General features: G+C 37.3%; 1 long non-coding RNA gene across 1 annotated transcript; it reads left to right on the top strand.

Moving 5' to 3' along the window:
* The first annotated feature begins 15,702 nt into the window (after positions 1-15,702).
* Positions 15,703-17,445, top strand: LOC138113360 (uncharacterized). Its single transcript, XR_011152119.1, has 3 exons — positions 15,703-15,920; positions 16,263-16,458; positions 16,947-17,445. It is a non-coding gene; the product is annotated as an uncharacterized lncRNA (long non-coding RNA).
* Positions 17,446-27,044: the final 9,599 nt, after the last annotated feature.

Raw genomic sequence — 27,044 nt, forward strand, 5'->3', positions numbered from 1 at the left:
TCTTCCGTAACCAGCAAATTACCCAGCTGGCTTTCACGTAAGATTCAGAAGTCAAATTCCAAGATGCAGTCACTACCCTGCTTGCTTCTTTATTGCTTCTGTCTTTTTGTTCACAACTGTCTGCTGTGTAAGACACAAAGACCTGTCAAAGCACTAGGACATGGGATATGCGCTTTTGAATCAATGATTAAGCATCTGAAAAGAGCTGAAGTTTAAGAAGTTAAACCTTCTTGTAATTCAGAATCCAGAAATTATGGGCACAATAGTCTTTATATTCTGGATTTGCAGAATTTTGGATAACTTTATTCCTGAAATATTTGGGCTTTATTTCTAAGGCAAAGTTTATCAGGTGAATAACACATGGAGACTTTTTCTTTGTTCACCTGCACAGAGGAGCTGTGAGATAAACAGATATGTGCAGCTAAAGCAGTAGGAGAAATGGCAATAGAATGAAATAGATGCACACAATGGTGAATGTAAACTAACATCCTAAGAATGACTTACAGGAATTAAATACCAGCTGGACACATAATAATCTAGAATCTGTTAGATGTCTCTCTATTCTACCCTACTTTAAAAACTGAACTATGAAGTAAACCCCCAATGTTCGGGGGATATGAATGATCAGGAGGTGAAGGAACTGCTAACTTAGAAGAAACAAGTGTAGAAGGTAATAATTCTCATTCTTTCCTATCTTAAAAATTTTTACATGTATTGGGGACTTATATGAACTTAAACATAACATTGGTCAGTCCTCCAAATGTTGCAAAGCAGTCTATATAGACGAAAATTTCACTTTGATTTGGGGCAGAAGGATGAGGTCACTATTTAAATATTTGGTACAATGTGGGATAACATCAAAGTGAAATTGAAGAATGCCTCAGTAGTTGGGGCACTTTCTAAAGGCTGGTGAGACAATGGCTGAGGTCTCTTGGGGGAGAAACCTGAATGAGAGCCTATCATATGCTTTTGTTTGAATGTAACTCTTTGAGTACCAACTGTTTGAACAAGAACTGTCTACTGAATTTTACACAACATTTTTATAGGTTTTGTTTTCCACAGGGAAATCTTCCTTACTGTCTATCTTCCTATCTCCTCATCTTTCTAAATATAAGCAATATATTTACTTGCCCCTATATAGGCTCCTGTGGATAGGAAAATGCTATTAGCCCTATTTTACAGCTGAGAACTTGAAAGTTCTGTGATTCTTTAAATGACACCTTCAGAACTTTTGTGAAAGCAAATCTCCTAAGCTCTTAATGTTGAACTTGCCCTTCTTGGAAACAAACACTCCATTTCTAATTACAAGTCTGATGTCACCAGTGCAGTAAGTTAATTTCAAATCCTGTAGATAACCTTAATATCTTATCAAGACAATGTAATGTTTAAGGAACTTCTTATTTAGAAATTGGCAGACCAAAAATACTTTGCATAAATGAGTTGGAAAATATCATGATTAAAATAATATGAATCCATTGGAGAAACGATGTCCTTACTGGTGAATCATTTATCAACCAAGTGATTTTGTTATGTGCATGCTTCAGATGTGCATGTAACAGACAGAAGCAACTGTTCCTTATTTTGAGGGGTGACCAGCTGTGTCTATGTGCTCAAATGGTTTAACCTGTATTTCAGCAGAACAGGAAGTGTTCTGGTACACAGAGCTGCTTTGCAGATTAGACTTCAGGTTTATGATGCTTTAGAAACACTGATGACCTTAAAGCAATGGAAATACTTTCATTTTTACAGCATATTCCTCTGATGATGTCAAACACCTGTTTAGAGAGTAAGATTATATAGAAAGATTGCAGTACAGAAATGAGAAGAATTACTTGGCTCTGTTCTGCCCCATTCATTTTGTTCTGCTTTGGTTTCATTTCCTTCAATAATAACTAATATTTCTAACAAACCTATTATAGTAATTCTAAAAACAGTTTTAAAAAGACTGATAACCAGAAGGATTCTATGATCCCTGTGGAAGATGTGAGTCCCACTTCTTCTCTATGATGCCACTTCCTCTCTGCAATTGTTTTACTGAAAATAATTTCTGAGGGTAACCATTCAAAGCAGGGAAACTTTTCATCCTAGATTGTTGTGTTCTTTAATCACTCTTCTTAGCTCAATGAATATTATTCTAAATATAGGTTTCTTCAACATCTATCAACAGATTGCAAAGCACTAAAGTTATTTGACAATGTTACCTAAAATTTGGTGTCAATAAGAATCTGGCAGTATAAACAGTGGTTATATGTACTTTTCAGTGCCCTGTGTTTTGTGAAGAACATGTCAGATTATTGAGTGGTGTATTTTCTTGCCTGATTTTCTGCTGAATTGAAAGATATGAAGCAAATAATTCTATAGACCTTAGCCTCCCTGTGCAGACAACATTTTCTGTTACATCTAATAGGAGAAGCTCAGTCAATCCTGAGATCAGAGCCAATTAGACAGCATTGAGGAGAACTCAAGGGAAAATGGGTATCTTTGTTGTCCATTCTGTTACCCTAGAACCATTTGCTAATTGTACAAACCATGGCTATTGTCTGTATTCTTTTTTCTGTCCCCTTGAGGCTCACTGAAGTGTAATTTTATGCAAAGATGATGGAAAGATTGTTGTTGAAGCTGAATTAGAAATCTCAGAATGTAAAGACTCATCTTCCTAAATAAAAGTATCCTCACACACTGGAAATGAAATACCTTAGTGAGTTTGAGGAGGCAGTGTAACCAAAGCCACCTAGGTTTAGGGGCCAGAACAAGTGTGTACTGAGGTGTAGACAGAATTGCCTGACATGCAGCCTAGGCTCCTGAGAGGAGCAGGAAGTTTGGATAATCAAAAATAATTAGTCAATTTCTTTTCCCCACAAAAAAAAAACCCTAACAAAAAACTCTGAAACACATTAACATTTTCTGGGGGAAAATGATGATTTGGGTAAATTTCCTGTCAAGAAAAGTAAATGAAACCATATATGGTCCATCAAAAATAGAATTTTGACTGAGTCATTACTGTAGTGTGGCATAAAGCAGAGATCCCAGTGACCAAGTAGCTCCACAGTTCATGCTGTTGGTTCCCTTGGGCCTCTGCTGGAAACTGCAGTTAGTTATTTTTATTTCCCGCTCCTCCCCTGTGGAACCTGAGTCTCTGCTGGACTGTGTAACCCATGACACACCATGCTGTCTTCCTGTAGTTCAGCCACTGCCACCAATAATGGGATGTAAGGCAGTCACACAACAATGTGCAATATGAAATATGGGCTGCCTGGAGAATGTGAGCCATGGAGGATGAGAACTTAACTTAGGACTGTGCAGATGGATGCAGAGATTAATATTGACTCAAAAGGTGGAGATTAATATTGACTGAAAAATTGAAAGATTTTGTCTTTTTGGGCAACTACTTAAAAAAACCAACCTTTTGTTCTGAAAGAAGTTTTTTATTATAACTATTAATTGCCATTCAGAAAAAACAGTATCAGACTATTCTACGACATAGAGACTTCATATTTGATATGCTCAAATTGTGGATTGAGAAGGAACTTAAAATTAATAAAAAGAAAACCGTTTTTCCTCCAGAAAAAGAAAATTGTATTTCCTGGGAGACTCTAGTTTCCCTTTATCACGCGTTAACGTCCCTTCTTCTCTGTTCTCTTGTCTTGCTAGTGCACTCAAGTACCTGATCTACAGGCTAGTTTAAGAATTTTCAAGAGGAAACCAAAAGTCTCACCTCATTTTCCTCCTGAAGTTTCATTCCTGCCTCAGCAACTTCAGTCACTCACTCATAGCACTCGTATTTTTGTCTGAACCCAAGGTGCAAAGCGAACAGGGGAAAGACAGATAGGTTGGATTTTACTTTTTCCACATAAGTATTAATTTTTTCTACAGTAAGTAACTAATTTAATATTTTTAGTAATATTCCGGTTGTCTGAGAGAATAATAAAGTCTTACCCATATGCAACTGCAGGTCACTCAGCTTTAGTGTCATCTTGCTTGTGCTGCTCAACTAGTGATTTTGACCTTGGTGTGAATGGATCATTCACTCAAGTGATGAGAGTTAATTTAGCCTTCATAATAGCCCAGAGCTCAACATTTTCAGAGCTGCAATTGTTTCAGTGATGCCAAATTATATGCAATCACTGAGTAATATGAACAGTGACACTGCTGTGTCTTTGGATGTAGGCCACCAAAATCATTCTTTTCATACTGGTAGGAAACAGGCTAAAAATTCATTCAGTGCTGCACGTTGCAGAGTGTATGAGCTGTGTTACTGCATAAACAGTATACTGAGAGAAAATTAAGTTTGGTGATTTTTACCCCATTTTTTTGTTCTATAGCTCTTTTCTCCTTTGAGGCAACTCTATGGGTTCCATTTCAGGGAAATCTCCATTAAATTCTCTCTCTTGGATCCACAAGCTTTTATATCCTATTATTAGAGCTTGGAGAGAGAGGCACAATTCAAGACAAGCATACAAAAAGTGAGTTATTTTCATCTGTCTCTGCAAATTCACATAAGGTGTGAAGTAGGACTTTTTAGTCAAAGGAGACTGGGTGAAAAGAGCAGAACACCAAAGGTTTTATTCATAACAAACCTGTGTTCTGAGCAGGCAGATCACAGTGTGTTTTACAGGACTGAGGTCTTTCACAGTGTAACTTGTGTAGCTCAGAGCCCGGGGTTAGGACAGAGGTTGTTCTGTCCTCCAGGGTGCTGAGCTCCAGTCACCTGGTCTGCCCAGGTTCCAGGTCTGTATGTTTTGCTTTTTTCCAGGAAACAGGTTTAACAAGAAGATCTTCAGAAGCAACATGACAAAGTCTGCGATGTTATTAACACTTAGTAATGATGTTTATATAAATTTCTTCCATAAGATGTTAGAGGAAATAGTAATTACATTAGGTAGAAGAACAGTGAATTTAGAAGGAGCTCCGCAACTTTTTTGCAGAAAAAATCATTGAAGCTGCAGCATGTGAAAATAAGCTACAAAATCAGCTGAAACAATTGATTTGTTAGATATTGAGAGTCTGTGCTAAGAATGGTGAAATCTTCAAGGATATAAAGGAAGAGTTGGAAATAATCTGAAAGTCTGCAATCACAAGTAGGTATGAGAACCTGTTACGCACAAAATGTAAAAAAATGGTAATTTTAAAGACATAAGTCTTATGGTGTAAGTCAAATCTTTGAAACCTTAGAGGTTTATGAAATTTAAATGCCAAAATCAAGTGATCTCTAGAAAACATTACACTACTTTCCACTGTATCAATCTCCTAAGGATATGTGTGCTTAAAATCTTGTTTCTTTCATCAGTGCAAACACTCCCCTATTGCAAAGGTGGGATTCTGCATCAATCAGCTTTTTAAAATCAGTGCCTTAATATCTTTGGCAGGCTTTGTCAAAGATTTGTTTTGCAACCATTTAAAAAGCAGATTTGCTTATTTGCTTATTGTTACTTTATAGCAAGTGTAATTTAGGACTGTTCTGGGTTCCCCATCCCCTTCTCTCCCTCCCCTCTCGCCTCCCCCAAAAAAATAATTCCAAAAATACTTTATTGTTTTTGTTCAGAAGCATCCTTTTTAAAATAAAGATGTCCACATGCCTGGGAATAAGTCTAATTCATAGTGCCTGCCAGTGGCTTCTAGGGCCACCTCTTCAGTGTCACCATTCCCATCAGGATGGGGAACTAGATAGCAGTCTGATGAAGGAAGCTGTTCAGGGATCCTGCTTTTCATGTTCCTCTGGCACAAAGAAGTCATCATGATCAAGGCACTCAGACCCCAAAGAGTTGTTGTTTCCTTCCCCTCCCCAGCCCCTGCATTTCCTGACTGTTGTGGAAGCAGAGTTTTAAAGTATACGTGAGATACTTTAAACATCTATTAGCTTTATCACGTGTGCAGTTACAGACTAGCATTCCAAGTGCAGTATCAGACTAGTATTTATCTGTTCTGAAATTAAGTTCTGGGAGCCAGCAGAAAAGTGTATTTTTGTTATTAAGGAGTAAAATTAAAATTGTAAGAAAACAACACCATTATTAGTTTGCAAAAGTTATTTGCTTTGATTAAAAGCACCAATAAATGTGTCTTGGTTCTATAACTGCTCCATTTAGCACTTGACATATAATAGGTTTTTTTCCCCACAGTGTAATATCTCCATTGAAATATAATTATTTTGCAGATTGCTCAACTGAATGCCCTTATAAACATGCTGTTAGGGGAACTCACCCCTGGTGATCATCAGAACATCATGACAATATGCACAATTGATGTACATGCAAGGGATGTTGTAGCCACGCTTATAGCACAGAAGGTAATTTGTTGCAGAGCAATTACACTAATGCATTTTTAAAAGCATAAAATAAAGAATAATTTCATTTGTTGAAAAGATATTCTGGTGGCTTATGTATGGCAATGACAGAATATTTTGATTAAATCCATTTTTGTCCTTTTATATTTTTTGCTTTAGAGCTAGATAATTACATTTACCAGTTAAAGAATTAACATTTAAAAATATATAGATATTTTGTCCAAATATTTAAAGACTTCCGTTAAAAATGCTTGCTATAATATGACAGCAAGTTTCTCATTAATTTGCCTCCAATTACTGATCTTTTCACAACTAACATAAATCTCACGGAGATAGCCAGAAAGTTTAATATATACAAAATTTAAGATAGCAATTGCGTTATGTTTCCAGATAGCTTTTGGTTTTTTTCTATAAATAGATTTTATTTCCAAATCAGTTTCTGACGTGGAGTCTGTACTGCTAACTCTTTCCATGCCTGACTTCTGCACTGCCAGTGTCTACTTATAGTAATTTTCTACTCCATCTCCAGACTGTGAGCACTCAAACAGGAAGGAGGTGGTGAGAGACACCATGCAATGTCTGCTCCTTTATGCATGGTTAGACAGGTGAGAGATAGCTGTTCCGTCTTCCATTCCTCCTACCTGCAACCAGCTGACCTCCAAAGGGGGCACAGAGCCCCCAGTTTGAATGAGCAGCTTCATTCCAGAGTCAGACAACTAGAATTTTTCTGTTTATTCATGAGCAGTAACAAAGAAGAAGAGAAAAACTGTGTAGGTATGAAGTGTGTGTGTGTGTGTGTGTAGTGCATATCTGTTCACCCATCCTCTATAGCCTGTCATCTTTCCATGCATCTGTTGCATTTTAACATTTACTCACTGTAAAATCCAACTTTTGGCAACACATAGCTGCCAAGATCAAGCATTATGCTGTTTCTCTGCATTTCCAAACACCCTCCCATCTCCACAATGCTTTACTATAAGTCATAATTTTGCTGCAGACCAGACACAGTATTGAGGTTTCTCAGAAATCCAGTCTTTACATAAATGGCCTAAATAAATAGTCCAAGATGAAGACCATAGTGAACTTGTGAAGGTAAAATTGTTTTACTTGAAAGAATGAAAAAGAAAAAATTCACAGTAAATTATTGTAGTGTGCCATGCAACCTTGTCCATGACAAAATGGTCTCTTAACCTTTTTAACTGGTATTCTGTAAAATTGAGGGAAAAAAGCGAAACCAAAAGCAACACAGACAACAAAAAGATCCCTTAACAGTCTTACAGTTGCTGAACAAAATCCATTCTACTGAGCATAATCACTTTGTTGTGGTGTGATGCATAATAGCAGTTGCATCGAAAATTTGCAGCAATTTAAAATATTCTTTTCACTGAAATTGTTTATCCACATTGCCAAAGCCTTTAAGGAAGTACTGATGTTTTTCACATTGTCAGGAGCAGCTGTTCCTATCTGCTGTGTCTGTCTAACTGCTAACTAGGCAGATGGCACACTGTGGCTGAGGTGTGTCTGTTGTGTACAGGACCAACTTTTCTGGCTTATAGGAAGCACAGCTGCCATGCTATTATGATGATGATGATCCTTATGTATTTCAGACATTGGAGGCCTTACAGGGAGCTGCATGCTTTGAAGGGGTGATTAAGGTCTTCAGTACACCAGATAAGAACTTAAATAATCAAACTGACAAGCTGTGTGGAAATATGGAATCCCTATTAATGAGAATTTTGAGTAGGGGTCAGGGGACTCTGTAAAAACCAAGTAAAATTTTTTGCCACAGATACAAACATCTCAATATGATATAGCATGTAAATACCAGTATAAAGTACTTCGGTATCTACTAGAGACAAATACGTTTATGAATTAATAAGTATGTTTTACATCATTAACTCTGGTTAGTTATTCAAAGAACATGCTGTAGAATATACTGGACAGTGAAAACTAGAGAAGGCCTAAGATTTTTGTCTCGGAAGAAACTCGATCTAATAGTATATTAGAACCAGGAACACTTATTTTCCTGTGTCTCACTTGTAGTAATTAATATATTAATATCTACTTTTTTTCTTCTAAAGAACTACTTCCTTAATATTCTTGTGCACTGGGGTAGCATAAGAGAGCTGGAGGCAATACTAAGATGTGTCTGGGGCTTAAGGAAGCAATGAAGTGCTGACCAGATGCTGCATTTCCTGTTGATTTAAGGCATTAGTTCATTAGGCCTCTAATCAAAACCATGTGGTCTGCTAACAAACCATTTCATCACCTGAGTGCTGGAGCATGCACATACTGTTTCCAAATAACTGGGACCTGATCCAAGTCAATGAAAAGTCTCTTGTTGGCATCAATTGGTAGTAGAAGAAGAGGTTGTCTGAGAATGGTGTCCTTGCTATTGTTTGTGTCTTCACATAGCTCAGCTGAAAATATTTTAGCCAGAAGTATGGAATTACTGTATCTTTTCTGTGTCTTGTTAGCAGAGTTTATGTTCCAGAGTATCTCGGCCTTGTTACAAAATTAAAAAAAAAAAAAAAAAAAATTAGGGGCCCATCAGGTTGATGGGCATAATTGTTCGTTTTTTAGAAATCCCACTGCTAGCCTTTATTTTCTAAAGAAAGAGGTCGAGGTATTGAGCAGACATGGAGATTGGTTCACTATTTTAGTCCTGAGTCAGGAGCTGAAACTACTTGAGATACAGACTCGACAGTGTCACCTTAATAGTGCTTATGTTGATCACTACTGTGTGTACAGCAAAAATGTCCAACTTCAAAGCTTACAGCAAGACTTGCTCTTGATGGCAGTAGAAATGACCTAATAAAATCATAATCCTCAGTACTTTCTAAATAGCTGCAGCCTTAAAATCATGAACAAGTACAATATGAAATTAGAATTGCAATTGTGTAATGTTTGTTTCTTCAGCCTAATGCAATACTATCACTCTCCAAATACAGTTTTGTAAGTTTGGAAATAGTTATAAGAACAATAGCTTCCTTTCACATGGTAAAAACAGCTGATGAGAAAAGCAGGAAAGTTTGATCATTTAGATTTCACCAAATGGGAAGAGGAAGATATCAATTATCTCTTAGGTAAAGCTGTGGGATCAATGTGTCGGAGAGGTGTACAAGAACAAAAAAAAGGAGGATGACTCATGGAGTGGAAGGTGGAAAGACAGAGCATCTTGATCAGGAAAGGACAAAAGAAATAGTCTGATTCCTCAGAAGCCGATGGAGGCAGACCTGCAAGCAAAGTACAAGGTGAGCAGTTTACAGCAATAACAAGAAATACTGCAGGGTTAGAGGATCATGCAGAGATAGTCACAGAAGAAAGCAGAAGTACTGCAGTGCTAAGGGAAAAGGTTTTCAGAAAGTCACAGATATCAGAAAGCACATGGAAGACAATCACAAAGGTGAAGAAGATGAAGATCAAGGGCGGAGAAGAGGACTAATGAGCCTGGGAGATTTAGCACAAGCAAGGAGAAGCACTGGTGCCTGCTGCACAGGAGATGAAAGAAGAGAGATTGATAAATAGGAGAAGGGATTTCTTCAAGCAGGTGAGAAATATCACTGGGTAGGAAGTGAAGAAATCTACCTTGATTGAGGCCAGAAAAATTTGGTGAGGCAAAATCAAAAGAGAAGAATAGGTGAGAGTTCTTCAAGAGCATTTACATATGCTAAGAGAACAGAAGAAATTCCTGCTTTATTTTTTGAAGGAATGCCGGCATATGCTGTTTCAGGGTAAGATGGCTTTGGGGTTGGAGAGTTGAGGAAACAGCACTATGGATGGAATTATGGAAACATCAAATGAAAGAAGATGCATGCATGATGGAATTTACTCATGGAGCATCACAATCAAAATACACTGTTCTGTTTGCCTATGTTCAGTTTTACATATCTGACTCTGGGAAATAACAGCTTAGGGAAAAAAAACCTGAGCAACCAACCAAACCAACAAAAACCTTGCAAATTAAACCAGAGCAATTTATTGCTTTCTTGAGGAAACCTTGCATTTCGGAATGAAACATGCTCTGTAAGTAGCTGCCCTGCTTTCTTTGGGTTCAAACTACCAGAGTGTGTCAGGCATTCCTCAGGTAGCCTTCGTGTTTCCTGCTGCAGCAGAAAGAAGATCAAAGGTGTCAGCTGCTCACCCTTCCCCAGTGTTACTTTGTCTTTCAGTAGTAATTTCTGGTTTGGCTTTTTTTTCCCCCAATGGGTAGAACTTGCAGGCATGTTAGGGAATCCCAGACTTCACAAAGAATATGTATTATGCTATTTTGACTGATGTCATATTTTTCAGTTGATCAAAATATTTTTCTGCAGAAATCTCAGAAATGGTGACTGTACTTGTGTGAAGTCAATCTTACAGGAGTAATTTTATAGAAAACTTGGCCCTGAACACTCAGATTAAAAATGTGGCACAAAGCTTGAACCAAGTATAGCCTGCTAGGATTGAACACTGCATTTCACTGAGACCAGAAGAATTTTTGTACAGAAGGAAGAAACTGAGAAGAATCTTCCCACTGTCCACAGCCTGTTATGAACTGCCTGTTATTTTACTGCTTACTACTGGTACTGTGTCAGTCATAATGATTACTCCAAATTTATCATCTAAAATAACAAACCATAGGAAAGAGTAGACTGTGACAGAAAAAAAAAATTGCTTTGAGTCACAAAGGTTGACACATCTCAATAGCCTTTATCCTTTTCTGCTGTTTCTCAAGCTAAGCAACCAGTAAAGTGAGACAGAGGCACAAAGAATCCATGTGCTATAGATGTATGACTGTTTAAAATGTTCTGTTTTCTCTTGATTTTATTTATTCAATGTAACAAGAAAGGAAGCCAATGACAGCAGTGTTCAGGAAATACATGATTGGTTTAAAATCCATTCTGATTTTAATTTTGATGATTTTTTAAAACAAAGAAAGTGTTCTCTCTAGGGCAGGCTTAGTGATTAATTTTACCAGTATTTTTGGAACCTGAATTATTGTAGTTTGAACAAGACATTGCTCTTGTGCCCTTTAGTTTCTCCTATTGTGTGCTCTCCTGTGATCAGGTCCTCTTGTCTAGTGTATTTCAATATACTATACGTAACAGCCATCAAGGGTCTTTTCCAACCAAAATGTTTCTATGATTCTATGCTTGTGTGGATCTCTGGGGGTTAGCCTCATAAAGACAGGCTACTTTCCAATCTCTCTAGAATAGCCTGTTTCCAAAGTAAGTTAGTCCCTTAAACAACACAGTGGAGCCCTCTTTGGAAAGGTAGACTTCTCACTTTTCACCTCAGTGAATGCAAAAGTATCCCTTTGTCTATCACCAATCAGAAAAGATGAGGTGTGCCATTGGAGTTTTTCTGCTGACAGGGTTATCCTTCTAACACAGGTACCAACAAAAGTGCCTATAGGACCTCCTGAAATCTTTGTGAATCAAATGAACTATGTTTAAAACACTCCACAGAAAGGTCTATCTTGTTGTTCTGGGCCCTCACCACTGCAGCAGGCTCTTTTTCTCTTTTACTATTGCTAGTTTGAAGTATCTATAAAGGTTTATGGCAAACCAGAGTATTGGAATGCTTTTATGAACTCAGCTGCATTTCTGTAGATTTGCTTTCTGTTATGGTACTTTGAGTTAAGACACTGCAGGGTGGGGTTTGGCAAAAGAATAAAGTTAAATTAGAAATAAAGTGATTTTTCAGGCTTAGGTTTGTGTTATCCTATGGCACAGTAACCTTTTTTTGATTTTTAAGGGAGACTGCTGAATTGGAAATAGCAGGTTTTCATAGTAGTAAATCCAGGAAAGAAAAGGGGGGGGGGGGGGTGGAAAGAAAAAGAAAAGGTCTTCTGGAAAATATTAAAACTCTTTTTTGGTGGATACAAAAACCCCTCTCCCCCCCCCCCTTTTTTTTTTTTTCTGAGCTATAGCACTGGGTCTTAAGGTATTCCCAATAAGAAATGGGCAAAGGATAGAGCTGAAGGTCAAGAAACTGACATGAAGACAGATTGGTAGATAGATCTGAGATAATTAAAAATTTAAGATATACTGGCATATTCCATTGCAAAACAGCCTACAGAAGACTGTAATGGAGCTAAAATAATTAAGAATTTAAGCTATATGAGACTGTGTGGCAGAGACAAATTTTTTAACTTAAGAAAAACCTGGATATTTTCTTCCCCTGAAAGTATCTGAAATACATCAGTAAAAGATGGTATAAAATAGTAAAGCATTGCTGGTTTATAAAAGCCTTTTTTCTGACTATCCCAAGAGAGATTTACCACAAATTTTCCTGTGTGTATATGCTAAATTCAGGTTTCAATACCTTTCTCATTTTATAGGATCATCTTTCTAGGAAAGCATATAGGCCTCCTTTTTTAAAAATTCCTTGGTATAAAATCAGTCTTTTGTGCTTATCAAATTCTGAAACATTTATGTCTTTTTAATCTCAGACAAGAAAATGTTTATTGATCTGTGAACTACTAATGGGGTTTTCTTAATCTTATCTTGTTTCTTGCTAGTATTAACAATTTGTTTCCTGTGCATTTTTAGGTCTGAAGTTGTCCAAGTCCAAAGGCTGCTATAAAACATTCTTATTGCTTATAGATATCTTATGAATTTGTTGCTGACATTAAGCCACTGATGCTTTTGACTGATCTATGGATTAGGCACAAATTCTCATAATCAACAACATAGTAAGAGGATGATGGCAGTACAACTCTGTCTCACATGTTCATGTTTTCTTTTCCCCCTGCAGGGCTTATACAACAACTTCAGACTTTGTGTGAAATAGTGTTGACATCAGAAGAGCCGCCAGTTCAAGGTGACTCATGAGAAAGTTAATCTATCTCTGCACATTGTATTCCATCTACATGGGTGCTGGAGGAAAAAAAATAAACTTTTTGGTAATGCTGCTGCTAGGCAAGCGTACTAAAGAATTTGGGGGGCAGGGCAGTATTCATTAGAAATGGACTATAGAGGATTCCCAGCATATTCAGGAGCAAGAATGTGAGAAATACTCTTGGCATTGTACTTGAATGCCAGCAGCACTAAGAGAGAAAGCAGACAAGTCATTAGTGTACACTCCTGTATCAGCTCAGGTCTTGATTATCTCTTTCCAGTACCTTCAGAGAGTAGAGGAAAGGCTGCTAAAAGACCAGTCCTTTCTGAGAAAGTTTGGGTGCATAATTATATAGATTTACCTGGCCTTTTCCAAAGGCAGAAATGGCACCACTTCTCCAGTCCCTCTCCTTACTGGTCTTTCTGTTCTTCCCTTTTTTCTTAACTCTCAGTTTTTGTAAGTGCAATACTTTAAGTCCTTCCTGGTGCTGAGAGTCAAGCATGCCTCTCATGTGTGAGGGGACTGGGTCCCCCTCGCTTCCTGACACTGATAACATTCTGAAGTAGCTATGGACCGAGAGAAGATTCTTCTCAGTTTCTTCCTTCTGTACAAAAATTCTTCTGGTCTCAGTGAAATGCAGTGTTCAATCCTAGCAGGCTATACTTGGTTCAAGCTTTGTGCCACATTTTTAATCTGAGTGTTCAGGGCCAAATTCAGAACAAATCTAATCAGATGCATCCCCTTGCTAAATAAAGCTGTCCTGTTCTCTGTAAGTTTGATTTTGATATGAAGCCACTGGCTTTACGACTGCATGAGTGCAGGTTTCCTATGCATGTGGCATTGCCTCAGATGAAAACATCATGTCAGACATGTTTAATCATAACAGTGTTTATTCCTTTTACTCAGAATGTACCCCCTTCATGACAAATGTATGTAAATGCTGAGATAAAAATAGCATTTGACAAGATAGTTGGGTATGTTTCATTTTATTAACACATTAGTCAACTTATTCTGCTGAAAGTAATATGTGAATAGTAGATATGTATAAGATTAGCATAATTTTTTCAGTCAACATTTGTTCTGTGAGCTTTTTGATTACATTATTTTAATTAAGCAAGAAGTCATGACAAGCACAGGATTTCATGGTGAATATAGTGCTCCTAACAAGGTATTATAAAGCATGTGGCTGAAAGCAGAATGATTGTAACCATTCAAAATGTGCATCAATAATTCCACAAGACTGACTAGAGTGCCCTTTGGTTCCTTTAATTAAGTGTATATTATTGAACAAGAAAAGCATTTACTGGTCATACTCATCAGGACCAAGACTCTGCTCTTGGACATTTGTGTTCTAAAGCCTTCTGTGCTGTCTCTGGGATTAGTTTGCTTATGAAACCACACTGCAACTTTTAAATAGGTTTGGAGCACATCAAATTACTATGAAGGAAGCCAAATTATCTGCCTGGAATTGCACAATGTAGTAGGTGCCCCATGTCAGAAATAACGAAGATAAATGACATTATGGACCCAAAGAAGTACATATTTTCTAAATAAGGCCTGCCAGACAGAGATTGGGAAATTGAAAATGTTTCATTTCTTTGTACCTGTCCACTGGAAAACAAAGAAGAATCCTGAACCAGAAATCCTTTGTTTGCAAAAAAGTCATAGGTTAACAAACGTCTGCTTATTTCAAACAGTCATTACATTTTTTTTGCACTTTCACTTAAAGATGCAAAGTAATTTGGATTTTTATGGCCAGGGTCTCAAAGTAATTAAATGTCTTTGTTGTGATTGTTGTTCTTGAAACAAAATGACTGAAGTAAACCTGGAGCTTATAGACCTGTGTTGGGTTTTGATATTACTTTGTGGATACTTAAATAGGAAAGTGCAAATGATAATTTCTGGACCGATGACAATTTAAATCCTCACAATTCCATAAAATGTTTCATTTCTGTTGTTGTTCACTAGTCCCACCTATTTTTAATAGCCATTTAATGAGCTAAGTGAAAGATGATGTCTTCTCCCTCCAAAACCAGTCCTCTGGTAGGCATAAGATTCTGTTATACAAGAATACAGTCTTTCCTCCTTCTAGCAGCCTGATCTGAATAACTGAATGGAATAAATCTTGAGATAGTTCTGAGGTATCTATTGTTCTTTTTCCATGTAACAACTCCCTTTTTTTAACGTCTGTCATTAATTAAAATGTTCATATTTTTAAAATTCAAGTTTGTTCAGAGAACAAGTGATGAAGTTTATTGTCCAACTGATTTGCTTATGCTGGATATAAACTGTTTTCTTTCAGATGTTGTAGAAGAACAAGTTGGGCTCCAGAACTTGGTAGGAGAAAGGAACAAGCATTAGCCTGAAATTCCTTACAGAGTCTACAAAGGACTAAAATATTAGAGTTGGTTTGGTCTGGTGTTTTGTTGGTTTGGTTTTGTTTTTTTTGGTTTTTTGAGGAGTTGCAACTTCCCACATCTTCAAATTGTATAATATCACCAGACGTGACATGCTATATAAGACAAAAGAGGAAAGTGAACCAGAATCTCAATGCAAAGTCCTCTGAGAGACTGAAATCTGTCTGAATATAAGTGGAACGGTAAGGAGAAAGTGATTGCTCTCGGAATCCAAATGTGTGTGCTTCAAGTGATAAAAATCCTCAAGAACTACTGCTTGAATCAATCTTATGCCATTTGTTATCATCTAAATACTAGGAATCCTGTTTGCAGAAAATTAGACTTTGAACGCAGTTTGTTTCTTGTATTAACCTTAGTAGTGAGTGTGAAGGTGATTCACTGTTCTTACATCCCTAAAGGTGAGTGTGATGAAATAGGGTTAAAAAGTGTCATGAGATTTCATAAGCATTCATGCATTTTATCTGACTTGGGGCATTGAATCCATGGAAACATTGGCTTTTACACATCATTTTCTCATTCACAAAATTAAGTAATTACATCCTGGGAGAAATGCACTGGCATTGAATATACAGTATCCAGACTATGCCACTACATGTAGCAGATTGAGTTTAACTAGCCATATGGATTGTAATTGTCTAAGTATGATTAATTCATAATGTTTGTTAATTTTATGCCTTATATTATGGTTTGTTACTATAATGTCAGTCTTTTCTCTTTTTTTTGGTTTCTTTTTAATCTAGGTTTTGATGAGAGCCCTCAAGGGATTTTAATCTTATTATGATACTCCCTAATGATGTCCTTATATTCCGGGGTCTCATCAATAGCTTGTTCCCCTTGCTGGAAGTTTCGTGGAAAAGGGTTCTGAAGTTAGAACAGATGGTGCATCAGTCCATTGCAGAGCTCTGTTTTCAGCCAGAGGAAAACTTTATACTGAAGGTGGAAATAATGGTTTTCTGCTTAGCTTGTTGTAAATTCTAAATGGGGTGATTGAAGACTATAATGATCACTGTTGTTTGATGCCTATGAGTTTCAACATCTGGCTAATGCCCTTACTAGCCATAACAGTAAGAAAAGGCACTGTTGACTTTTCTGCTTCTTTCTCTTATATAGATTATAGCATGTGTGTATATATATGTTTGTACGTACACACAAATATGTAAGCTTGCATATGACACTGTGTGTATATATACTTCATATATGTAAATCACAGTCTATATTAATATCTGATTTGCACAATAATAAAATGGAATATTACATAATAACATTTCGATGCCAACACCAGGCTTTCTATTTTTATTACCCAAATTTGATTTCTACTTTAACAATCAGAATTATTTTAAATCACCTCTTTATCTACTCTTGCCTACAGATCCAAGCCATTAGCCCAAAGTATATTAACAAATATATCTTTGCTTCTTGTGTAGGTTCCAAGAAGAAAGCATTAGTGGGACTGACAGAGATGGTCTTTGCAAAGGAGGCTGAAGATCACTTTCTTCAAAGTGATGGATGTCATTGCTCCAACATTTGTCATACTTGACTTTTCAGCAAGTAATTCACTAAATCACCAAAGTCACTAGTCTGTTCTGTCATTACACTATAATTGACTCGATGGACTATTGATAACAAGAATTGTGATTGAAAAACAATGTTTTCATAGAGAAGTTAAAAAGTTATTTCTCTATTTACGTTTCTTTGCTTAGTTGTACTTCAGTCTAGATAATGAAAACAGTTTAGGAAGTTTTATGTTAGAAATGCAGATGGTATTGTCTTAACTTATTCAGCAACTTGGTCTGGTATTCCTGAAACAAATTGCCAAAATTTCTAACAGGATTGTACTTTTGTTGTTTTGGGTTTTTTGGGTTTTTTGGGTATTTTTTAACAGTCTGGCTATATTAAAAAAAAAAAAAAAATGGAAACACTGAACTTTAGGCATGTGCTGTGAATGCTTTGAATTCAATGGAACCTTAATCACAGGCTTATGATGTTATTCTGAATTTGGACTGAAACACCTAACAAAACACTCAAACAAAATCCAGCAGTCTGGTCACTATTAAACATTGTTATGGGTTTTTGCCCCTGAAGATGTGATACTTTGTAGATTTTTGCCACAGTTGTCTAGCCAATGAATTATTCAGGCCAGGCTTATAAAGTGCCTGTTGATAAAAGGAGTGGTCAAATCATTAAGCTTTTGAAGTAACTATGTGTGTGGGAAGTTAAACTTATTTTTCTATATTTCTTCATTCTTTTCAAATTGGCAGCGTATTTGTAACTAATGCTGCCTAGTGTCAGCCACAAGAGGGTATAAGGATATATGCAAGTGATTTATCTATATGATCAGATGGAACAGGAGGAGGCTGACAGTAGCTTGGTGATCAAAGGACAATGCTGTTGACAAGTAAAAAAAAAACAATGATCACAGAACTGTGATTCCTATTAGCTGCTAATATTTTTTCTGGCTTTTTTCTTATAGTGTGAGTTGCAAGACATCTTCCTGCACACGTTAATTAATTGATTTAATTTCTGTATAATCGAGTTTTATATTGGACTGATACTTTTTCTTCTCTTATTTTCCTCAGATGTAGTGAAATTCGTAGCAACAAAGTAAGGTTTGGCATATTAATTTCCTTTGCAGGGAACCAGTAATAGTGGCATCAAATGCCCATTCATCAGTAAAATAAAAACACACTACCTCTTTCAACATGTTAAGCTCCCTAAACAGATTTTAATGTGATATATATGTATTGCTGTAATGATCACCAAGACACATGAAATATAAATCAATACATAGTAAAGCATCTGTGATTTGGTGAGTGGTCTTCCTGTTCAACACTGTTCTACTGTGCTGGTTAGCTATGCCTTTGTCCCTTCGTCAACATCACTGTTTTGTTTCACATGGTGGCTGCAATGACTGAGATAATTAGCAGAGTTGCTGATGTTTCTAATTACTTTATATCAGTTTTAGAGAATCCTAAGTAATTGGCAAACTGTACTTGGCTCCCCAAGCTTCTCAATGGGATGGAAAGTGACCAAGGAAGAGTGTCAAAAGTACTGAAAGATGGCCAGTGCTACAAATATGAATAGAACAGCAGTGAGCGCTGAGTAGCTAGATCAGCTAATCATCCATTTGCTACACCATTCTCAAAAGCGTGTTGAAATCCAGAACAAGGCCATGCTAGACACCTCCTAGTGCCTGATGATCCAGTCACAGAGCAGATGGGGAGAGAGAAGAGGATAGCAATTTGCAGCATGATAGGGCTTAGTAGGGGTTTTGTACTCCTTGACCTATTGACTGCTTCCCCTGCTTCTTTCTCTACTTTTTTACCGCTGCATCATGACTCTAACATCTGAAGGGCATATGAGGCCTGTTCCCCACCAGGCATACAGTTCACCTTCTGTCTGCAATCCTGTCTTGCTTATTCATGCTTCCAGTTATAGAAACACTATGGTACTTTCTATTTTGCAGGTACTTCCCCGGAAAAAAATGGAGATGCATTTAACGATTGCTTCTGTGGATTTTCATTTGGCCTAGAATGAGAGAGCTCTAAGGATCAACTGAGGTCTGAGCCAAGTTTATCTCCATAGGGTATTCATCAGTTCTGCTAAGCCAGATCTTGCAGTATGATTGCAGAGCCTCTCTGGTGCATAGGTTTACTATACTGAGTCCTATTAACATGCATGGCTGTGCTATATTTTAAGATCATAGCATTTTATTGAAATTGCAGTAGGGATGTCTGTCTTATGTCAGGAAGATACAAGAATTAGGGTAGTTAAGTTCTGCCTTTCTTTCTGTGAGCTTAAAACATCTAGATTCTTTTTTTGCTCATCTCTTGGATAAAAAAAGAGCACTGCTGCAAAGAGCAGGGTTGGGCAAAAACTGCTTTGAGGGGACTGTGAACACTTCATGATAATATAAGTTAGAAACATCTGAAAATGTCGTGTAACACTAACCCAACCTTGTCTAGAGAAAGAAAGCAATCACTTGAGAATTTCCCCTTCTATATATCATCTCTTTCTGAAGCATTTCCCAAGAAGATAATACTTATTTGTCTTCTTATTGCTTCTCCTTCTCTTAAATAAATATTCCAGAATAGTTATTGAGGGTAGGAAATTCTTTATATAAATCTGGGAATTTCTTTCAGGTTTTTTAGTCCTACAGGGATGTTTGTAAAATATATTCGTCTATGTCGGGTTATCAGTTATCTTTAATTTTAAGATCTTGTGACTCTAATTTCTCCCAAGTAGAAGCACTGCCAATTGTGATACTATCTTTCACAGAATCACAGAACATACTGAGTTGGAAGAGACCCACAAGGATCATGAAGTCCAGCTCCTGGCCCTGCCCAGGACCATCCCCAAGAGTAGCACCATATGCCCAAATGTTGAAATGGGGAAAAGTCAGGTAAAAGAAATCATATTTTCAAATACACTCCATAAACACCTGCTTTGCTTGCTTGGGCTTTTTAAGGGAAATATATTCATAAAACAGTATGTGTGTTAAAGTTCAATACTTCAAAAGCATATGCAGCATAACCAGTAGAACAACAGATTCTATGAATCGCAGTGCAAACCCTAGGTAAGTAAAATTGGTACGTTTTGCAAATCTTTTTGGTTTTTTTGTTGTTGTTCATTTTGGGTTTGGGGTTTTTTTTTTTTGTAGATTAGATAAGGTGTAACGTTATCTATATTTTAATGTCTTATAGTTTATTTTTAGAGGATATATTTTAGTTCTTTGTTTCTATGCATTTTTCTCTGCATTTCATATAGGCAGCAATCCGTGTTTTGATTATTGTTCTCTTTATTTTTTCTCTTTTGTTTATTAAGCCAAACCCTTTTAAACAAATACCAGCAATGGAGAAATTCTGTTAGAATATATTCCAGGTATTGCAGGTGCAATGCTAACCTTCTAAATTTAATTTTTTAATGCTTCTTTTTCTACTTATATTTCCTGCATGTGAAATGATCAGAAGTCAGAACTTATTTCCAACTTATAGCCAAATAAAGAGAAAATGTAGCTATACTCTGGTGCTGTCCTTGTCATTAGAGGCTAAAGCATAAGAACTATACCAACTTGAAGTAATGTCATTGTGAAGCGACATTAGCCTTAAGACTCAGTACTGTGAACATCTGGTGTTTCTTCATCCTTCAATGGAGGAGTTGGGAGGCTCTAAAATATCTTCAAGTAAAATAGGATAAAAGAATGACTAACATAATACATAGCTATGGCTAAAAGAAATTAACTTTCAAACTTCAGCTGGAAGTTTTCAACATAGTGTAAAAAAAACTTGTTTTCAACAAGTGTAAAAAAACCCTGTCTGCCACAGTCCATGATAGGCCAAATAGATTGTGCTTGGTGGAGATATTGGCTGTATTCAGCTGAATCAGTGAAATGTCATGGACAATAATGAGGTCAGTGAATGGTATTACTATTACTTCTGTGCTGTGTACACTTTACATCAGTTTCAGAAATGCCTTTAATAATACTGGTGTAATCAAAATAAGTGTAATCATGATCAGATTGTAATACATGAATAACCACACATACAAAAATGATACATATCTTGCTATATAAGCAATTGTCCAATACAGAGCAATCAAATTCATAGCTCAAAAACCTTCACTTGTATGGTGGATCTCAAAATGGGAATTCTTCTCTCTCTACATGTATGTTTGGTGTTTTCTGTGAGGTGCCTGTCATTTTAACAAAAGTGACATGCAGAGTAAAGTGGAAAGGTCCTGTTTCAACCTGGGAAGAGGGTGGGGCAGACAGATGAATTGTTCCGTATTTTCTATGAAATCTTAATTGATTAGACGATCACCTTTATTCACCACAGAAAGACTTCTTTCTTTATGATGGATACAACAGCAGGAGAGCAAACTGTTGGAATTGATATACTTTGTTGCTTATCTGAAAGGAGATTTTTTGCCCTAATTTTGCACAATAGTAGAAACTTCCTTTAAATCCCATTTTCCTAACCAGCGCCTAGAATAGCTCTTGTTGTTAGATTCTAAGGACTCTATTGTGGCTTTTAAGCCAGAGCCCGCAGTAGGGGTTGTGGAGGGATGCACCGCCCCCAAGAAACTCCTAGAGGGTTTGTACTTGAGGACAAATCTGATGATAGAATTTAAAAATGGAACAGACCATTGTAGATCATCCAGTGCTCCTATCTGCCAGCACAGGATTTTCCCTCCCAGATATTCTTAATGCATTGTTCAATGTAAAAGTCTCAATTCTGGGAGTTTCCAAAGCTTTGCTTGGAAAATTTTTGCCTCCTTTTTTCCCTCAGAAGTAGGAGGACACAGCAGCAGCCATGACCATGTCTTTTAATATATATCTGTGTGTACTTTGGACTGGCTTCTGCCTGCTGGCTGGTGTGAATAGGGGGCAGATGGATACGACATTTCCCTTTACCGTCTCCAGATGACTTAAAAATACCACGTGATCCCTGTGCCCTAGGAGGAGATTTGGAACTGCCTTAAACCATCACCTGTCCTTTAATGAAAGCCTCAGATTTTATAAAGTGTGATCTAAAGTGTAGTTGCTCAGTTCTGTAATGTAGTGCAGTTAATTTGTGTTTCAGTCAGAAAATTTTGTCCTAATTTTCTGGGTGGTGGTTACTCTCCCAACCACTGAAATTGGCTTGAATGTTCCAGTGCATTTTGTTTACTGTTTAAAGGCTGATAAAACTCTCGTGCATTATTCCTTTTTTGGAGAATAATAGTAGTGCATTCTTCAGTCTTCAGTGTTGATATATCCATCTTCCAGAAGGATTTTGAGAGATTTCAATTATTATATATTTCGCAACACTATTGTAAGTGCTATTGGAAAGCAGACACTGGATTTTCAGAAGTTATTCAAGTCTGTAGTGTAGATGAGCCCCCAATCCTGCAAAAATAATCTTGTGTTTAACACTGTTTTATGTGAGCAATACTGTCAGATTTATAAATATTAACCCAGAGCTTGATGAATCCATGGGATAAACATATTAACGCTGAAATATGTTGTCATTTACACTTCAGGCAGTGCCTGTGAAGTCTTCAGTATCTTTGGATTAATGTAATAAATAGTGTAAATGGGACTGTGTTCTGTAGGGAGATGTGTGGGATGTCAGTGTTGTACAAAATCTGCCAGTAGTGACTATAATAGACATAGAAAAACCTGAAGGCGCCATGAAGATTAAACTTCCATTGGTGTATGTGCCATTGTTCTTTGAGAATCAGTATATGAAACAATATGAAGTTTTTAACCCAAGTGATTAGAGGTTAAGGTTGAGCAAATGCAATTTAAAGGGGTTTTTTCCACTTTCAAAGGAATGTTTTTAAGTCCTATTTGTCAGCTCATTCTTAAGTGGGGAAAAAAATTTATCTAACATAGGACTAGCAAAGAAAATTTTTAGAGACAAAGAGAACTTTTAAGTAGAAGAAGTAGAAGGGATAGAAGCAGATGAAAAGCCACTTAAAATGGAAAGTGGCCCATTTGCTTCATCCCATGATATGTAGTAAACCTGAGAAATCATCAAAATGTTTTCATTAATGCATATTTTGCAAGATCTACAGAACATAATTTTTCAGTTGATAAACCATTGTGGTGTTTTGTAGGAAAAAAATTGGTTTTAGTTGGACACACTGTGAGTCCTGTTCAAACAAACATTGCAACTACTTAGTAACATGCAGGTGGCCATGACAATGAATTCTTGCTTTTTTGATGAAGTTCTGTTAGCACCAAGTAATAAAAGTATTTCAGTAAGACTTCCAGGGATTGAAATGAGCCATTTTTGAGCAGTGTATTTATCTGCAGTATCCAGAGGTGACACTGCCTATGTGAATACATTTGACTCAGGCTGGAGTTCATAAGTAAAATTACCAGATTAATCAAAGCATTAGGTTAGCTTGCCACAAAAGAAATGTTTAATTTTAGATTCTAAGGTATTTTCCATTTTATAGCTACAGACAGACTTAAGGTAGGAAGCCAGATTTCAATATCTAAAGTTCTTTGTCAGTTTAATTAGCTGTTGTCTGGCTTTCTAATAGTTTCAGAATCTGATTTTACATATTACAGTTTGATTGCTGTGGTGCCTGGGAGGAACCACAGAGGAGCACCTCTTCCAAAAATCAGATGAATTTTAGAGCTGTTCCTAAGAGACATTTTCCATCCACATAATTGTCCTGGTTTGTTTCGCACCACCTTCACTTTCCAGGTAGAAAAAATACATGGAGCATTGTATAACTCCTGAACAAAATTTCTCCCCAAAACCTCTTTCAGATTCTGTGCCTTTCCACTTCCTATTAAGTGGCAAAGACTTAATAGTTGTCATGGTCTGGGTGTAAAGATACAGATGCATTTCCATTTCTGTGAAATGGCAGCACAAAAGGATGATTTTTTACCTGTATATTTTTCAGTTTGCTTGTAGTTTGTTTATTCTTTGCAAAATATTTTGAAGACTGTATGTACCTACATTTCCCAGCAGTTCCTTCACTACATTTTGCACACTTCTATTCACCCCTGCAGTGACCTCATGGGCTTTCTGCCATCTGTCATTGTTCCTTTATTCTAATGTATGGTGTAGTCTCACGTAATTTATGACTTTGCCTGATATTTATTAGATAGACAGGATTATTGCCCACAGATGGCTGTGGTTCACAGCCAGAGGCATCTTCACAGAACTAGTGGGAAGAGATTTATTCATGTTACCATGTGACTTCTACTGTAAGCTAATTTTAGCTCTGGGTTTCTCTCGATAAGTTAAAATGAAACAAGAACTCTGGGTCAAATTTATTCTTGCCTCAAGTGATGCAGTTCCATTTATTTCTGTTGAGTCATACCTGTATGTCAGGTGTGAAATTAGCCATCCATTTTTTTTCATTAGTAGAATAAAATATATGAGAGTGTATTTTAACTACAGTGCATGTGTACAGTTACAAATATTTCTGGTCTTGAAGCTGCACCTTTGGAACAGAATCAACAGAAAAGTCATACAGTTGTTGCCAGTAGATGACATTGTCTGCCAGCTTTACATTTTCTCTGCTTCTTTTTATGGGCCACTGGAGTCATATATTCTGTCATTCTCAGTGTGAGACTCGGAACATTTCTTTGGCAAAGTCAGGGAGACTGGCGTGTTGAAAGTGAGCCAACACAGTCAGGTGGTTTCATTTGTGCTTGATTTTGAGACTAGTTCTTGCAGCAGATAGGACATGAAAATTGTATTGTATCTTTTTGGTGTGTTTGTTTCATTGCTAGTGAAATAGTTGCTGCTGGGAAATTTAAGAAATCTGATTGGTAATAAATATGCTGAGTTGAATCAGTGGCTTTTCTAATATCTGCAAACTCTATTCAGTATAGTGCAGCCTTAACTGGGTCTTTGTTATAACATTGCAGCTACCAATACACAGATTAAAGTGCTTACATATTTCCTTGCTGTAGAATGAAGCAGAAATTCCCAGCCTCCAGACTGTAATCTATAGGGAGTTCATAAGCAGTTGGGCTTGAGGGGAATGGTGCTTGAAACAAAAGCCATCTGGAATACACATTATGAGATTCTGCTGCAAGAGAGCTAGGAACAGAAGTAGAGATAGGAAAATGCTGCATTCTCACCCTGCAAGGTGCTAGGCATCCTTTCCATTTCACCGGGAAGTCAGTGGGAATTAGGAGCACTCAGCACTTTCAGGTTTATGTAATTCAGGAATGCCATATGTAGTTAAATATGCTAAACCAAAAGATGGAGTAAGTAAATATGCTAGGTGAGGTTCTGCCAGCAAAGTTATTGATGCCAGCACCAATATAAATTCCAACTATTTGTCATTACTCATTTTGTTGTTATGACAAAGATGGTGTTGGCAGTATTTTTAATGATTTGCTTTTCTGCATTGAAGCTAATCTGGACTGACACTTATGAAGAGCACATCTTATCATACTTTCTGACATGTATGCTCCCTCTCTTTTGATAGTGCAACTTTAAAACCATTGCATTTGTTGCTCAAAATGGCACAGTATGAGTAACAGTAAGAACAGAATTTCCATTCTGCTCCTTGCTGTCCAGCCTGGTTTTCAAAGATGCTTGTTATGGATAAGAGAACAGAAAGGTAAAGAGAGCATGCTTGCATGTGGAGGATTTGCAGTTGTTTGCTTTGACAATATGAACTCAACAATGTTTTGTCCTTCTGTGGTCATTAAAGTTGAGCTGGCACAGAAAAGAATGCAATACATGCCCCATTGGAGGCTATAAAGCCAGTGAGGGTGGGTCAGCACATCTGGGAACAAGTTCACTGTTTCAGGTGCAACGCCTGCAGGATTTGACCCTACAGAAAAGTATCTCCTCACCCTTTACTAAAGGCATTTCTAGAAGGCACAGGCTAATTTCAGATTTGACATGTCAAGACACGGAGAAAAGTCACTGACACAGCAGGTGCATTTAAATATAACTGTCTAATTATACAGTGATGCAAGTTTGCTCCCAAGAAACTAAATGTACAGTGCCATGGGAAACATGGTATCTGCCTGTCATGCTGTTAAATAGAAAAGCAGTCTTCAGCAGTCAGGCATGTTTCATGTATGAAATCATAAAAATCATGGTATGGTAAACATCTGATCATACCTGTTCTTAATCAAGTATCGTGCTGGTTTCAGCTAAGGTGGTTAATTTTCTTCACAATGGCTGGTACTTGGTTATGTTTTGGGTTTGTGCTGAACACAGTGTTGGTAATATAGTGATGTTTTTGTTATTCCTGAGCAGGGTTTACACCGGGCCAAGGCATTTTCTGCTTTTTGCACAGCCACAGTGGTGAGGATATTGGGGGTTCATGGGAGGCTGGGAGGAGACACAGCCAGGGCAGGTGACCCCAGCTGACCAAAGGGATATTCCAGACCATATGGCATCATGCTCAGTACATAAAGTGGGGGGAAGAAGAAGGAACTGGGGACATTTGGACAGATGATGTTTGTCTTCCCAAGTCAGCGTTACATGTGATGGGTCCCTGCTCTCCTGGAGGTGGCTGAACACTTGCCTGCCCATGGCAAGCAGTTAATCCCATGTTTTGCTTTGCTTGTGTGCATGGCTTTTGCTTTCCCTATGGAACTGTCTGTATCTCCACCCATGAGTTCTCTCTTTTACCCTTCCTATTGTCTCCCTAATCTTGCTGTTGTGTGAGTGACTCTGTGGGGTTTGGCTGCTGGCTGGGGTTAAACCACAAGAAGTAGGTACACTTACTTTGCTTCTGCTTACTTGGGGGTTTGCAACATGTATACGTTTTCTTACAGAGAAACAACTACTGAAACTTGAGTAGGTGTGTTAAGGTTTGATTTCAAGCTTACTTCATTTTGATTTGAAAGCTGTGCAACAGAATTCTTGAATCAGTTTTAAATCGTCAGTAATAGTAGAGGATAACAGAGTGATGTTGTTCTGCAGCTACTGCTAGTCTAATTCTGGCACATGGGAAAGTCCACTGTTGGCTAAATCTAAACAGAGCCTGGAGCCTTGTCATGTGCTGGGGGTGTGAGGCAGGTAATTTACAAACATGGTCCTGGCTTG

Source organism: Aphelocoma coerulescens, chromosome 7 (genome assembly GCF_041296385.1).
Source record: "Aphelocoma coerulescens isolate FSJ_1873_10779 chromosome 7, UR_Acoe_1.0, whole genome shotgun sequence".
Taxonomy (NCBI): domain Eukaryota; kingdom Metazoa; phylum Chordata; class Aves; order Passeriformes; family Corvidae; genus Aphelocoma; species Aphelocoma coerulescens.